Source organism: Mercenaria mercenaria, chromosome 4 (genome assembly GCF_021730395.1).
Source record: "Mercenaria mercenaria strain notata chromosome 4, MADL_Memer_1, whole genome shotgun sequence".
NCBI classification, from domain to species: Eukaryota; Metazoa; Mollusca; class Bivalvia; order Venerida; family Veneridae; genus Mercenaria; species Mercenaria mercenaria.
In genome coordinates, this window is record NC_069364.1 from 4,525,502 (window position 1) to 4,539,354 (window position 13,853).

General features: G+C 36.8%; 1 pseudogene; it reads left to right on the top strand.

The window, feature by feature from the left end:
* The first annotated feature begins 137 nt into the window (after window positions 1-137).
* On the top strand, window positions 138-2,342 carry LOC123553162 (uncharacterized; annotated as a pseudogene).
* The last annotated feature ends 11,511 nt before the right edge of the window (window positions 2,343-13,853 follow it).

The following is a 13,853-nucleotide window of genomic DNA, read 5'->3' on the forward strand; positions in this document are numbered from 1 at the left end:
GAGAAATACAATGAACCATGGCTAGAGACGACACTTAAATACTGACATACTGCAATACGTCAAATAATTTTTTTTTTTTTGGTTGGATTTAATGTCGCACCGACACATGATAGGTCATATGGCGACTTTCCAGCTTTGCTGGTGGAGGAAGACCCCAGGTGCCCCTCCGTGCATTATCTTATCACGAGCGGGCACCTGGATAGAACCACCGACCTTCCGTAAGCCAGCTGGATGGCTTCCTCACATGAAGAATTCAACGCCCCGAGTGAGGCTCGAACCCACATCGATGAGGGGCAAGTGATTTGAAGTCAGCGACCTTAACCACTCGACCACGGAGGCCCTCATGTCAAACAAAGGAATAATAGTTCTTGTTATGATTGTATGAAAGACCATATTGAAAATACTAATTATTCAATTTATGATTTCGTATTTATCTGAAATTTTACATGTATGTAATTTTCACAATGCAAGTATTTATCTTTATGGTCGCTGGACAAGAGGGGCTTACAAAGATCTAAAACAATATATCCAGTTCAACACAGTTGTAAGATTTGTGAAGTTTGATGACGAAAAAGACGAGTTTGCGGTCACAGTGAACAATCTAGAAATAGGTGAAACAAGGGAAGAAATATTTTCTCATGTTATTGTTGCAAGTGGAATATTTAGCACGCCATATATACCAGAACTTAACGGCATTGACAATTTCCAGGGCCGCATACTTCACGCACATGATTTCCGTGATGCACGAGAATTTTCCGGTCAAGAGTTCTACTCATCGGAGCTGGGTATTCTGGGGAGGATATAGCCCTCCAGTTGCTGAAATATAAAGCAAAGCGAGTTCTGTTATCGTACAAGAATATTCCAAAGAGCGACACGTGTATCTTGCCAGTTGATCTTGAAGAGCGACCAATGGTGGAACGGTTCGACTCCCATAGAGTTTATTTCAAAGACCAGTCATATGCAGATATTGATGCCGTCATATTAACAACAGGCTACAAAAACTACTTCCCTTTTCTCGAAGGACGGTTCCGTATAAGTGAAGAAACACATCTTTACCCAAAAGGGCTGTACAAAGCTGCACTGTATTTCAAAGCAGGAAATAATAGATTGTTCTATGTAGGGGCACAGGAACAGGCCAGCACATTTCATAAGTTCGAAGTTATTGCAAACTGGACGGTAAAGTACGTACAATTTGACGTATGAACATATATACTTTTATATACTTGAATACTTGAATTTTGGAACTGAGCCCAGTACCTGGTATAACTTTCTGTGTAACTTCAGGATCTGTATTATCGTTTTGTGCTATTATATGAGCCGTGCCCTGAGAAAACCAACGTAGTGGCTTTGCGACCAACATGGATCTAAACCAGCCTGCGCATCCGCGCAGTCTGGTCAGGATCCATACTATTCGCTTTTAAAGCCGATTGCAATTAGAGAAATCATTAGCGAACAGCATGGATCCTGACCAGACTGCGCGGATGCGCAGGCTGGTCTGGATCCATGCTGATCGCAAACGCACTATCTTGGTTTTCTCATGGCACGGCTCATATGTTTTAAACAGCAATGTTAGTCGGTTGATTTACATCACCGTGAGAATATTGTGTTAAATTCTACAATCTTGAGTAATGTCTGTGCTTATTAGTTGCTGCATTATTGTTTTAAAACCTTTTTCTGTTTATATATACCGTTTTGTGATACATAATATACATTTTAAAGTAAATTATTCCTGGAATACCTAAGTTTTAAGTCTATTGGGACAGGAAATATTCTAATATAGCATACAAAGGCATCAATTTTGTAGGCAATGTTTAGATACTAAAATATAATAGTACAACATATGGCTGTAAAACAAATGCGAAAAGTCGAAGTCGTAGACCATGCAGAGATCAATTTTAATGTCCAATACCAAGTGCTGAGATAAACAATTTAAAAAAATCAAAATGGAAAGTATTCGATTTTAGATATGAACTTGATAACTTTCTCATTTCAGGTTTATCATGAAACAATTCAAAGACGAGCCAGTTTCACAGAATGAAATGGAAGAAGAATCCGATGTCTGGCACGGATACTTCAGTGCTGTCACTAGCGAAGCTGATGTTTTTAACAGAGATCTGGATCTTATTGGACATCTTGCGGAAGTCGGGGGATATAACATAGACGTCCAGAAATTAAGACCAATGTTCACGGAATGGATAAGAATTAGAAAAGAAACTCGTGGGATAGCCAAGTACAGAGATGCATGTATAGAAAATATATACAGTGGTAAACTGGCAGAGAAACAAACGCCTTTCATGAAAAATTTTGATGACAGTGTTGATGGGTATGTTAACTGCCAGTGAAAGACATTAAGGTGTGAGTTAAGCTCATCAGTAAAAGGTACACGAAGGCCAACATAATAATGCCAAAACCTTTTGTATATGCATCTAACGTTAAGGGCATTTTTGACAGTAGCGAACATCACGCAAATGTAAAATTCAATTATATCATCATATGTATAACTTCTTAAAATGTGTTTAAACTTATTTTGCTGTTTAAAACCTGAAAACAGTCGACAGATGTATATTGAAGCTCATGAGCAATTTATAAGCGAGTGAAATGTTAACTCAGATGAAAACATAAAGATGTGTCAGGTTGTACAAGATGCAAGTATGCAGCGATTTGTGCAATTTGTGTCAATGTACAAACTATTTCTAGAAAATCAATATTCAGCGCGGAATTCCGCAAATATATAACCTCTTTTGGTTCTTTTTTCTTTCTAAATGTCAGTAAATAAAAATATTCAAACTTCTTTTCACTCCAATTTTGGAAAGGTAAACAGATAGATGTACATTTTACTACTAAAAGTAAACAAGTAGATGTATTTTTTCTATCAGGTGATGAATATTAATAATTATATATTACATATTATATTATAGTGTTATCAATCAATCAATTTCATACTGGCCTTGTTATTTGTCCAAGGGTTGTTGTATTAGCCCAAAGCCTACGGCCTCGGGCCAATACGACTGCCCGAGGACAAATAACTAGGCCAATATGAAACCGCCTGATTAATGATAATATTATTATTCAACTTTCTACTGTTGGCGGTAACACCGTAAGAACTCTGTCAGTTACCTTATGGCAGCTATGCACGTTCAGGTGAAAATCTTGACAAGTTGTTTAGACTTATTTTAGAAATCATAATTATTATAGCCATTTGCTGAGCTTAAAGCCCTGCTCTGCGGCTATTCAAATTCTATTATGTATATACAATAGTAACAGTTAACGGCCACGCGCTCACTTCAGTACGCAAAACCACGGGTATTTTATATAGAATTTTACATAAAATAGACTCTATTTTGCCAGTCGTCACTTTTCATAGTCAGGATTTTTATGCTTTTTCAGTGACAATATAAGGTTAAAATGTAGGACTGGAGCAAGTCTTTAAACCATATTGCAATAGCCGCCGCCAAGGTATGAGTTCTTGTTCGGTGGTGTGTAGCTATACGAACACCTCACGGTTTGTTCAAACGCGTGGCGCATTTCGGTTATTGCAATCTGGCGCTTTATTTGGATAAATACCCATTCGAAGAAACATGTTGGACTCATTCGCAAATGACGTATATTCATTTGAAAAAGGAAACATATTCAAAAGACGATAGGCGAGTCTAATATGTTTCTTCGAATGGTATTCGTCAAAACATATCGCGTATTGTACCAAAACATTTTGATCTTAATACTATGCGTATGTTTCTGAATAAAAATGGCAAGTTTGTACAAGACGTATATAGAAACACCGTGTCAAGCGTTTATTGACGTTGAATTTCATACGGATACTTTACCAGTCAACGGCTTTTATCGTTAGTATGTATTCAGTGCGGACATGTATGTGACGATCACGTGGTACAAATGCGAATATCAGTGGTTATAAGAAAAATAGGTATTGAATTGAATAAAAGTACACTATGTGTCCATACAAATGTTCACGACTTTGCTAACTTTTTTTCTTTACTTTTTTTACAAAATTAATATTGAGCAGTTGACTTTTCACACATTATGGCATTATGACATTAAAAGTACGCAAGGCATTCACAAATAGCCAACTTTGAATACGTTTAACACTGATGCTGTCAAAAATAACAAATATAAAGGAAATATCAAACATGTCAAAATACATGTATCTCTACACGTAAACAAAACTGGACTAAAGAATGAAAATGATCAGTTCAGTCCACAATTTTAAACATAAAATTTGTGAATTAACATACATCAGAAACTAATCAAATATCATATATTGCTTCTCTCTAAATTTAATTTTCTTTTCTCTAATAACCTGCATTGCTTGTAATCATATGTTATCGCTTCATGCTTCTATATACTGCAACCTAGATGCGGTGTACCATTGTTTATTCGCGAACATACACAAAATTTCGGAAATTTGCCGGTTCATATTTAATTGTGAAATACAAGCTGATTTGTTTACAAAACTTTATAGGTATATAATAAAGTTCGATATTATTCACAAAGGACTGTCTATAATTATAATATGGATTTAATTACATAAAAGCGATCAGATGAAAGAATTATGTGAGGGGAAAGTTTGCCTCTTTTCATGCATTTTCTATAACGTTGCATAAAATATGCAAATTTGCCGAGTATATAATCTATTTACGTTAAAAAACTCTTTAAATACGATACATAGGGTAAGATTTAGTTCATTTGATAAAGAAAAATTCTTTTATGCTAAAAGTACATAATAACACGGTCTGTGGAAGGTGGTTGATTTGAAGGAATGTGTTTGCGCTTTGAAATGTATTGCTACATTTGAGCCACGCCATGAGAAAACCAACATAGTGGCTTTGCGACCAGCATGGATCCAGACCAGCCTGCGCATCCATGCTGTTCGCTAACGGTTTCTCTAATAACAATAGGCTTTGAAAGCGAACAGCATGGATCCCGACCAGATTGCGTGGATGCGCAGGCTGGTCTGGATCCATGCTGGTCGCAAAGCCACTATGTTGGTTTTCTCATGGCGCGGCTAATTTAGATTTTTTCTGATTTGAAATATTTAGGTTCAAACAGGTCCTAATAATGTATTCTTTACACATTCAAACGATAAACACATTTGAGAGAAATTAATTTTGGTTTAATATTTCTTTCATTGAAAAAAAGGAAAAACTGTGACACTATATTCAGGGTGCCAGACTAAAATATAAGATGGGAATATCTAGCTGCTCGAGGATGACTGTTAAGGCGGTAATGAGAGTCTGTTTGTTGCATGTCATATTGAACAAATAATAGTAAAATTAGAATCACCAATGACTATGTCATAGCACTTTTTTCTTGCAGTGGCGTTTTCTAACAAAGCACGGGAAATTCACGTGCGTTAACAGGAAGTACGTCATGATGTTACAAATATACGTATTATGATTTTGTTTTATCATCTGCAGCGAAACGTTACGTTATATTTTTTTTCTCCGTAAAATAACGTTTTTTAAATCGGGAATATATATAAATTGTAAGATTTGTATCCCATTTTACATAAGAATTAATTATTTTTTCAGCAATAAGGGACAATAACCTGTAAACCTTCATGATAGATACAACTCGGTCAGCGAAAAACCAATATTGCCGACCTTACTACCCTGTGTTTTATATTTGAAGCAAACAATTTATTTTCAGAAGATAATAGGTAAGGGTAGATTTCTCGGAAGCACAGAGCACCACAAACACAGCCTCAGAGCCACGAATTTTGCAAAGTAGGCCAACAACAAAAAGTTGTAGGGAAAAATATTACAGACGTGTTGCTTTAAAAATCCAACAAGTATATTTTAATTTTATGCAAAATATAGATAGAGGGGGAGGAAGGGGTAAGTGGTAAAAGGGGGTGGGTGGGGGTTGAAGAGGAAAGTAGAACAAGGATAAATATACAAAGGGAATGCTACGTTCCTTCATAACAGTTACACTATAACGTAAACCACAGTAGCGCAGACATTCATGTACCAAAGACAAACATTCACATCCACACACAACTAACTAACATAGATAAACAGACAAGTAAGAAATAACAACACTATAGGGCGCCGCCCAAGACACACAGACGCACAAGTACATAAACGCACACATATAAGCTGGAAAAAACAACAATCGGGCACCGCCTTAGGATTCTGGCAGCAAAAATTAAGGTGAGCACGAAAACTTTCTCAAAGTAAAGGGTAGGGGATGCCAAAAGAAGGGAGCGCCTTAGAACGGTCTGTACCTATATAAAGGAAACTTAAATTATATCAGAAAAGTAGTGAACTTTGTCCTTTTGACGTGTGAATCGCAAAACTATATCACTCCTAGTAAATTGTTTAGTGTTGCACGTCACTGTTATTCAATATTTGTTTGATCATGTTTACAGGTTTTTGATAAACTGATTCTTTAAATGTATAACTGGCCGAGTGGTTAAGGTCGCTTTACTCCAGATCGCTCATATAGTTTTGATATGGCTTCGAGCTTAACTCGGGGCGTTGCATCGCCATGTGAGTAAGCCATCCAACTGAAGGTCAATGATAAAATAATGTACGGAGAGAGCACATGTGGACTTCATCCACCAACAAAGATGGAAAGCCCCCATATAACTTACAATTGTGGCGGTGCGACGTTAAACTCAACAAAAAATATAAAGGTATTACTCATGCAGAGTTAATTGTATAAACGTAGAAGAGCAATATGACTCGAAGAATATGCTGTATAGGTGCAGGACCTTTAGGAGTAACAATGCTGTTCTTCTTCGCAAAATTAGAACCAATGCATGAAGTCGTGCGCTTCAAGAAACAGAGCACAATGGAGGACGTCAGAATATTCTTAGAGAATTGGTATCTCAAATTTCATTACATATATTCGCTTTAACCAACTTAGCACATCTTTTCAGACCGAACACTAGCAATATGTGTCTTATTTTTGCTCCCGGTATGATTTTCTGCTATTGCTTTAATAAGAGGTAAAAGACATTAAGCCTGGTCGGTATTATTCACTGAAAGACTAACTAAGGGCATGATGCTTTAGGTTTTAATACTGGATAAGTTCTGATGAATGTATTACATTCAATGGAAGTTTGTCTTGTTTTCATGTATCAATATAGAACCTAGCATTCTAAACGAAATTCAACAGGGGTAGGACACATGCATACGTAACAGCACAAATAAGTTATTATAATAATAAGAATTTATTTGTTTCGTTTTATAGTAGTTGAAATTATATTGTACAAACAAGTATTAAAATTTGGCATAAATTGTTATCTTTATATCGATAAAGACAGAAAACTTTTGCTAATTTTTAAAAGTTGATTTTCCTCCTGAATTTACTGAAAAGAATAAATTGTGTGTTATCCTATACCAAAATCAGAAATTAACCAAAATTATCAGCAATATGACAACACATCTATTTGTTTAATCAGACGGAAGAAAACAATAAATGTCTAAATTTCTATGTTTTTACTATTTTAGTTTACTTTTCCAAATGGGACAAACTTTTCAAGGTTAGTTTACTGAGAAGATTGACAGTTGAGTAAGTTCTAGTTCTCACATAAAATGGCGGTCTAAGTTCTTGTTTGTGCAAAATCTAAATTTTGATATCTCAATGAAATACGATACTACACGAGCCTTTAACCTAATGTCAACAATTCTGTTTTCTTTTCTGGTCCCCGGCTGTCGACTCCTGCTGAACTGGTATTTTACAAGTTTTTCTTTACAAAAGAAATTTGTGAAATGCTGTACACCATATAAATTCTTTGCTTGCGTTCTGCATTTCCAGAGGATCTACTTATAGATTTTTTAACTGTAACTTCCTAGAAAATTAGAAATTCAATTCAAAATAGTATCCAGTTAAACACACTCTTAGCGCATGCAACAGCGGTGTGGAATCTTAGATTGTACTCCTTTACAGTCAAGATTTACCAATTATCAAATAATACGGTGTATTGTCAGAAATCATAAAAACAGAATACATAACGGACTATATGACAGGTCTATATCAGATGGTATACAAATATATTTGAAATAAAAGATAATTATTCCATACAGTTATTCTATATATGCGTACGTACGTGTGTGTTAAACCTTTAACATAATAGACGTACAAACGCCATGTATATTATTACTGCTTTAGATCACTTGTTTTTAAGGAAGGTTTTGGGACTGTCGTCAAATGCCTTTAAGAAAGTGGTTTGCTTGGGCGCCTGATTTCCAGTATATATAGAGCAAAAACAATGATCTCTGTAATCTGCAATTCCTTCTTCTCGGTGTTCAAACCACTTTTCAAGAATTGGAACAGCTTTAAGGACATCCTGTCTGTACCCTGTTTGGTCAGCCAGATCTTTTATGATCGCTGTCTGGAAATCTAAAAATCCACGAGGTGAAGCCACCAAAGAGGCACGGTGGTGCCATTCTTCTGCATCAGCTTCCATCTCTGATTTTGGGTTTGGTTTTCCAGGCAAACTGTTTGTAATATATCTGTGAAAAAATAGTTGTACACAATTACTGGTGGATCCCACCGCTATTTGTAACATTTGTAAAAGAGTCTACCATCATTTGACCAGAAAGAATGAATTTTTCCAGACTTTTTCAACATGCAGAATTGCTGGACTATGGTCTGCCTCTTCTTAGTCAGGTCCTCAGTTACAAAGAATTGTATGAGTCAGATCTGTGCTGTTTAAAGCTTGCTATTTGCCTGACGACCCTATTTTCGGTGTTCCAGGAATCAAATTTGCATATAATGGGCTTTTCCTTCCTTGAGTTTAACCATCACATGAGATCTGTCTATATTTCTTTCTGTGATTGGTGGGACCACTTTCAGTTTATCATTGCAAATTTTCACAATGATGGAGTCAGTGTTTATATTTGCTGGTGTTCCATTCTCCATTGTATTTATTGGTACATTGTGGAATCGGAGAATTCGGCGTCTGCTGTATTGTTCTAATTCGTCGAACTGATCTTTCAAGTTTTCTATATTTTCATTTGCATAAATGCGGATATCTTTTAATTGCTTATTCTCCTTTTCAATGTCATTTATTTGTTTATCTTGATCTTGTATTTGACTATTTAAGATTTTTATTTTGTTTCTTATATCGTTTAACAGACATTGTTCTTCTGTAGTAATTGATGATTCTTTTTAACTACTCCTTATTTTATTTACATATATTGTCATATACGCCACCCCCAGGGTCGAACTCGCTTCAACGTAACTTACTTCAATATTTATGTCCAAAATATATAAAAGGTCGTGTGCGGACTCGCTCTTTTCAGTTGTTTCGCTGTTTTGATATTTATTACTCTGTCATGAGATAACCTCCCTTGCACATACTTCAATGACCCGATCACGATCAACTTAGTCCAATATCAAAGAAAAAAGGTTCCGGAACCACAGAGCACCCAATACACAGCCATAGAGCCATGCATCACAAAGTAGGTCCACAACAAAAAAAACAACGCTGTAATGAAAAAATATTGTAGACGGGTTGCTTCAAATATCCAACAAAAATTACATTCTAAAAATATGCAAAATACAGAAAATGGGGTTTGGGTGGTAAGATGTAGATAAAGGGGTCGGATATTGAGGGAATGTGGAGCAATGGTGAATATTAAACAGGGAAAGCCGCATTCCTTAAACGCAGTATTCCTACAGCGTCGCAGACACGCACGTACAAAAGCCGAACACACACTTACATCTAACAAACACAGATAAAGAAACAGACAAACAAGAAAAAATATCACTGTGGGACACCGACCATGAAAAACACGCGTAGATACATATACTCATCAAATAAGTAGAAAAACAGTCGGGCACCGCCTAAGGGCGCACGGCGGACAAAACTATGTTGGGCACGATAACTTACTCATGGTAAAGGAGAGAGGAAGCAAATACAAAGACGCGTAAATGCAAGGGAAAGGGATTTGATTGGGCGATGGGGATAAAAAGTGGTAGTGAGGGGAAAGCGGAAAGAAACGCAAATAAAAACAAGACAGCCTACACAACACAAGATACGAGACGGACAGAAAACAAGTTGAAAAAAGGGGCACCGCCCTGGAACGGGCAGTAACCTATAGAGGAAACTGGGGGTTTAAACGCGTTTAGGGCATGCCAACCTCGCACTAACCCTATTTTCAACACGTTAGAAAAGAGACTGTAAATAAAATCACTCCCCGCTGACAAAGGCCCTAACATTAGTGAACAAATACCAGATTATATTAAATAAAACATAAAAGGATAAACTGAGCATGAAATCTCGTTCATAACAGTATAAGAATAAATCGGTAATGATTGGGGCGCAGTTAGTCCCCAGCGAGATACCAGTTACTTGTATATAAGCTTTATTGCCTTTGATAAATATGTTATTTAATAGAAATCTTAGGGCTGCACAAACCTGACTTCACAAACGTCATATCATAAAGATATAACACCGAAAATGATTATTTCGTGACCGACCTATATGTTACGAATAAACCGATCCCGGGTGAATTTTCCAAGTTCAAATTCGATAGATAGTGATTGTATGATTCAGTCTCTAACATAAGAATTCCTTTTGTTTTTCTGATTGTTTTTATTAATGAAACAATACGAAAAACCGAAATGAGTTGAGCTAAGAGAAATCACCCGTAACTTCGTATTCGAAAAAGATAATCGATACAAATAATGCACTATCGAAATAAATAATGCACTAACGGGAAAATAATCCACCATCGAGAAAAATAATGCACTATCAAGACTAGACTTGTATCAGTCGTTAGAGTCATTCAAAACAAATACCTCTACCATAAAATCCTCTTTAATAGCACTTTCTTGAAAAATTTACAATATCTCTTTTCTCTGACTCTGAGATGAGTCTAGAGAGAAAATGGTTTTCTGAGAAAATATCAGTGTCAGCACGAAGAAAGAAATTAACATTATTATAGATTATTTGATCTCAACAGACTTTGCAAGTCAATATCAAGACACATATAGAACTATCTTGAAAAATAATGTACTATCAGTAAAAACAATAAGATAAATAGTGCACGATTAGGATAAATAGTGAGATAAATATTGCACTATCGGGAAAATAGTGAGAATAATCATACATCATCGTAATAAATAATCCATAGTGAGAAAAATAATGCGCTGTCGAGATAAAAAAAATGCAATATCAGGAAAAATAATGAAATAAATAATGCACCATCGGGAAAAATAATTCGCTATCGAGTAAAATAATGCACTATCGAGATAAATAATGCACTCTCGAGATGAATAATGCATTTTCGAGAAAACAATAACGAGATATATAATACACTTTCGAAATAAATAATGCACTATCGAGGTAAATTATGCACTATCGAAATACAAAAATGCTCTGGACCCTTTGTATCTTTCAAGAGTATTACTTTTTACGAATTCACAGTTACGCATGTTTTTTCTATACATATTTATTGAAGTTCCGTTGCAGTTTGATATAAATCCTGTCTATGACTCGTTTATTGTCATTTGGTGGTAAGTGAACAACTATGTTATCTGATCTCATGTTATTTAATATTTAGTATTTTTGTATCTTGTGACCTCTATTTTGGTGCTAAAGTTTGAACAAGTAGGTCGGTTTCAAGTTACGACTTGTCGGGTTGAAAGGAGTAATTATCATCTAGAACGAAAATGTCAAGGAAGTCCCCAGAGTCACAATCTGGGACGAAGTGTTTACTGATGCATATACAGGTTAACATTCCAGCTTTATATTACATGAAGACACTTTTGCATTATTTTAGACATGTGCGTACCAGGTCAACTACTATATAAATGCCCCTCCCATCTCCTCCCAATTCCATAACAGCAATTAATACACAAGTTCTGATTTTTCCGTTTTCGGTTTGTGGTTCTATAAATGCCGTGTTAAATGTGCACAGTGATATTACTTTTCTTAATATTTATATGATGTTAGAATTATCTCGTGAACATGCTCAAATCCCAAACTTATTCGATGGCTTCTTTCCATTATAAAATTCAACTTAATGACAATAATATTATCCGACGGCACGGGCCTCCGTTGCCGAGTGGTTAAAAGTCACTGACTTCGATTCACTTCGCGCACCCTTCCCCCACCCCCACGCCCTCCAACTCCCCACCCCGATTCGATGTCGATTTGAAACCTTGCTCGAGGTGTAGAATTCATCATGTGTGAAAGTCATCAAGCTGGCTAATGAGAGGTAGATTGTTATACCCAGGTGTCCGCCCCTAATGAAATATAGTCAGGAGAGCACTTTTGATCTTCTTCCACAATGTAAAGATCAAAGGTTGCTATTTGTCAAGTGACACTAAACCTAACATAAGAAAGTGTACAGCATACCAGTATAGGGATCTACGGAACGGATCGCGGAATCATGAATTCGACCCTGAGGCGAGGCGTACCGGTATGTTCTCCGTGACGATTTGATTAAAGACGCTGTGCGATCACTGATAAAGTGTAAGACTTCATGATGCTTTTCTCCTAATTCCTACAAAAACGGACGGAGGCAGTGGAATTTTGTCTTGTCGTGCGCTTAAAGTTAGGCTCTTGGTACTCTGACTTCAGACAAATTATAGAATACATTGGTGTAATTATACCACCTTAGATTTACCATAATTTCAAGTTTTACTTAATATAATCTAATATTTTTCACTAATGCTAGAGCCTTTCTCAGCGGGGAAAGATTTTATTTACATTATGTTGTCTTACTTGTTGAAAATAGAGGGAGTGCGAAGTTGGCATGCCCTAAACCCGTTTAAACCCACAGTTTCCTTTATATACGTTGCTGCCCGTTCCAAGGCGGTGCCCCTATTTTCAAATTGTTTTCTGTCTGTCTTGTATTTCATCTTGTCTTGTTTGTTGTTAGCGTTTCTTTCCTCTTTCTCCTCGCTCCCCCTATCGCCCTCTCCCATCCTTTCCCCTTACATTTGCGTTCCTTGTTTTGGCATCCCCTCTCCTTTTATGTCTATCTTAATTTTGGCTGCCGGAATACATAGGCGGTGCCCGATTGTTGTTTTTTTCTGCTTATGTGTGTGCGTCGTGTGCTGGTGCGTCTGGGTGTCTTGGACAGTGCCCTACAGTTTTGTTATATCTTTCTTGTCTGTTTTGTTTATCTATGTGAGTTAGTTATGTGTGTGTGTGTGTGTGTGTCTTTTGTACGTGAGTGTCTGCACTGCTGTGGTTTACGTTGGTAGGGTAACTGTGATTAAGGAACGTAGCATTCCCTTTTGAATATTCATCCTTATTCTACTCCCCCCCCCCCCCCCCCCCCCCCCCCCCCCCCCACTCCCCTCCACCACCTTTCTACCCCCTACCCCTTCCTCCACTTTTTCTATTTTTTGCATAAAATTAAATGTACTTGTTGGATTTTTTAAGCAATAATATAATACTTTTTCCGTTACAGCTTCTTTTTGTTGTGGGCCTACTTTACAAATGCGTGTCTCTTTGGCTGTGTTTGTGGTGCTCTGTGCTTCCGAGAGAAATCTACTCTTATCTATTATCCCTTTTAAATCAATTGTCCTTCACCTCTGATTAATGTGGGAAGTTGGCAGTTGCTTGCAGAGTGGTAAACATCCAGGAACACTGGTTATACTAACTGTAAGCAAAACCGAAATACCGTTGTAAAACGGCATAAAACCCAAACTAACAAACAAATGAATCCCGTGCGGGGATATCTTAAGCGGGGGTCTCCGCGATTGAGTGCTTAAGGTCGCAGGCTTCAAATGTCCTACCCCTTCACCGCTGTGAATCTGAAGCCTCCCTTAAGATGTAAAATCTTTATTTTTCATGGAAGAAAGCAATGAACATGCAGGTTACCGTCAGTACTGTAATAATGTCTGGAGGGTAACTTTGAAGGCTGGAA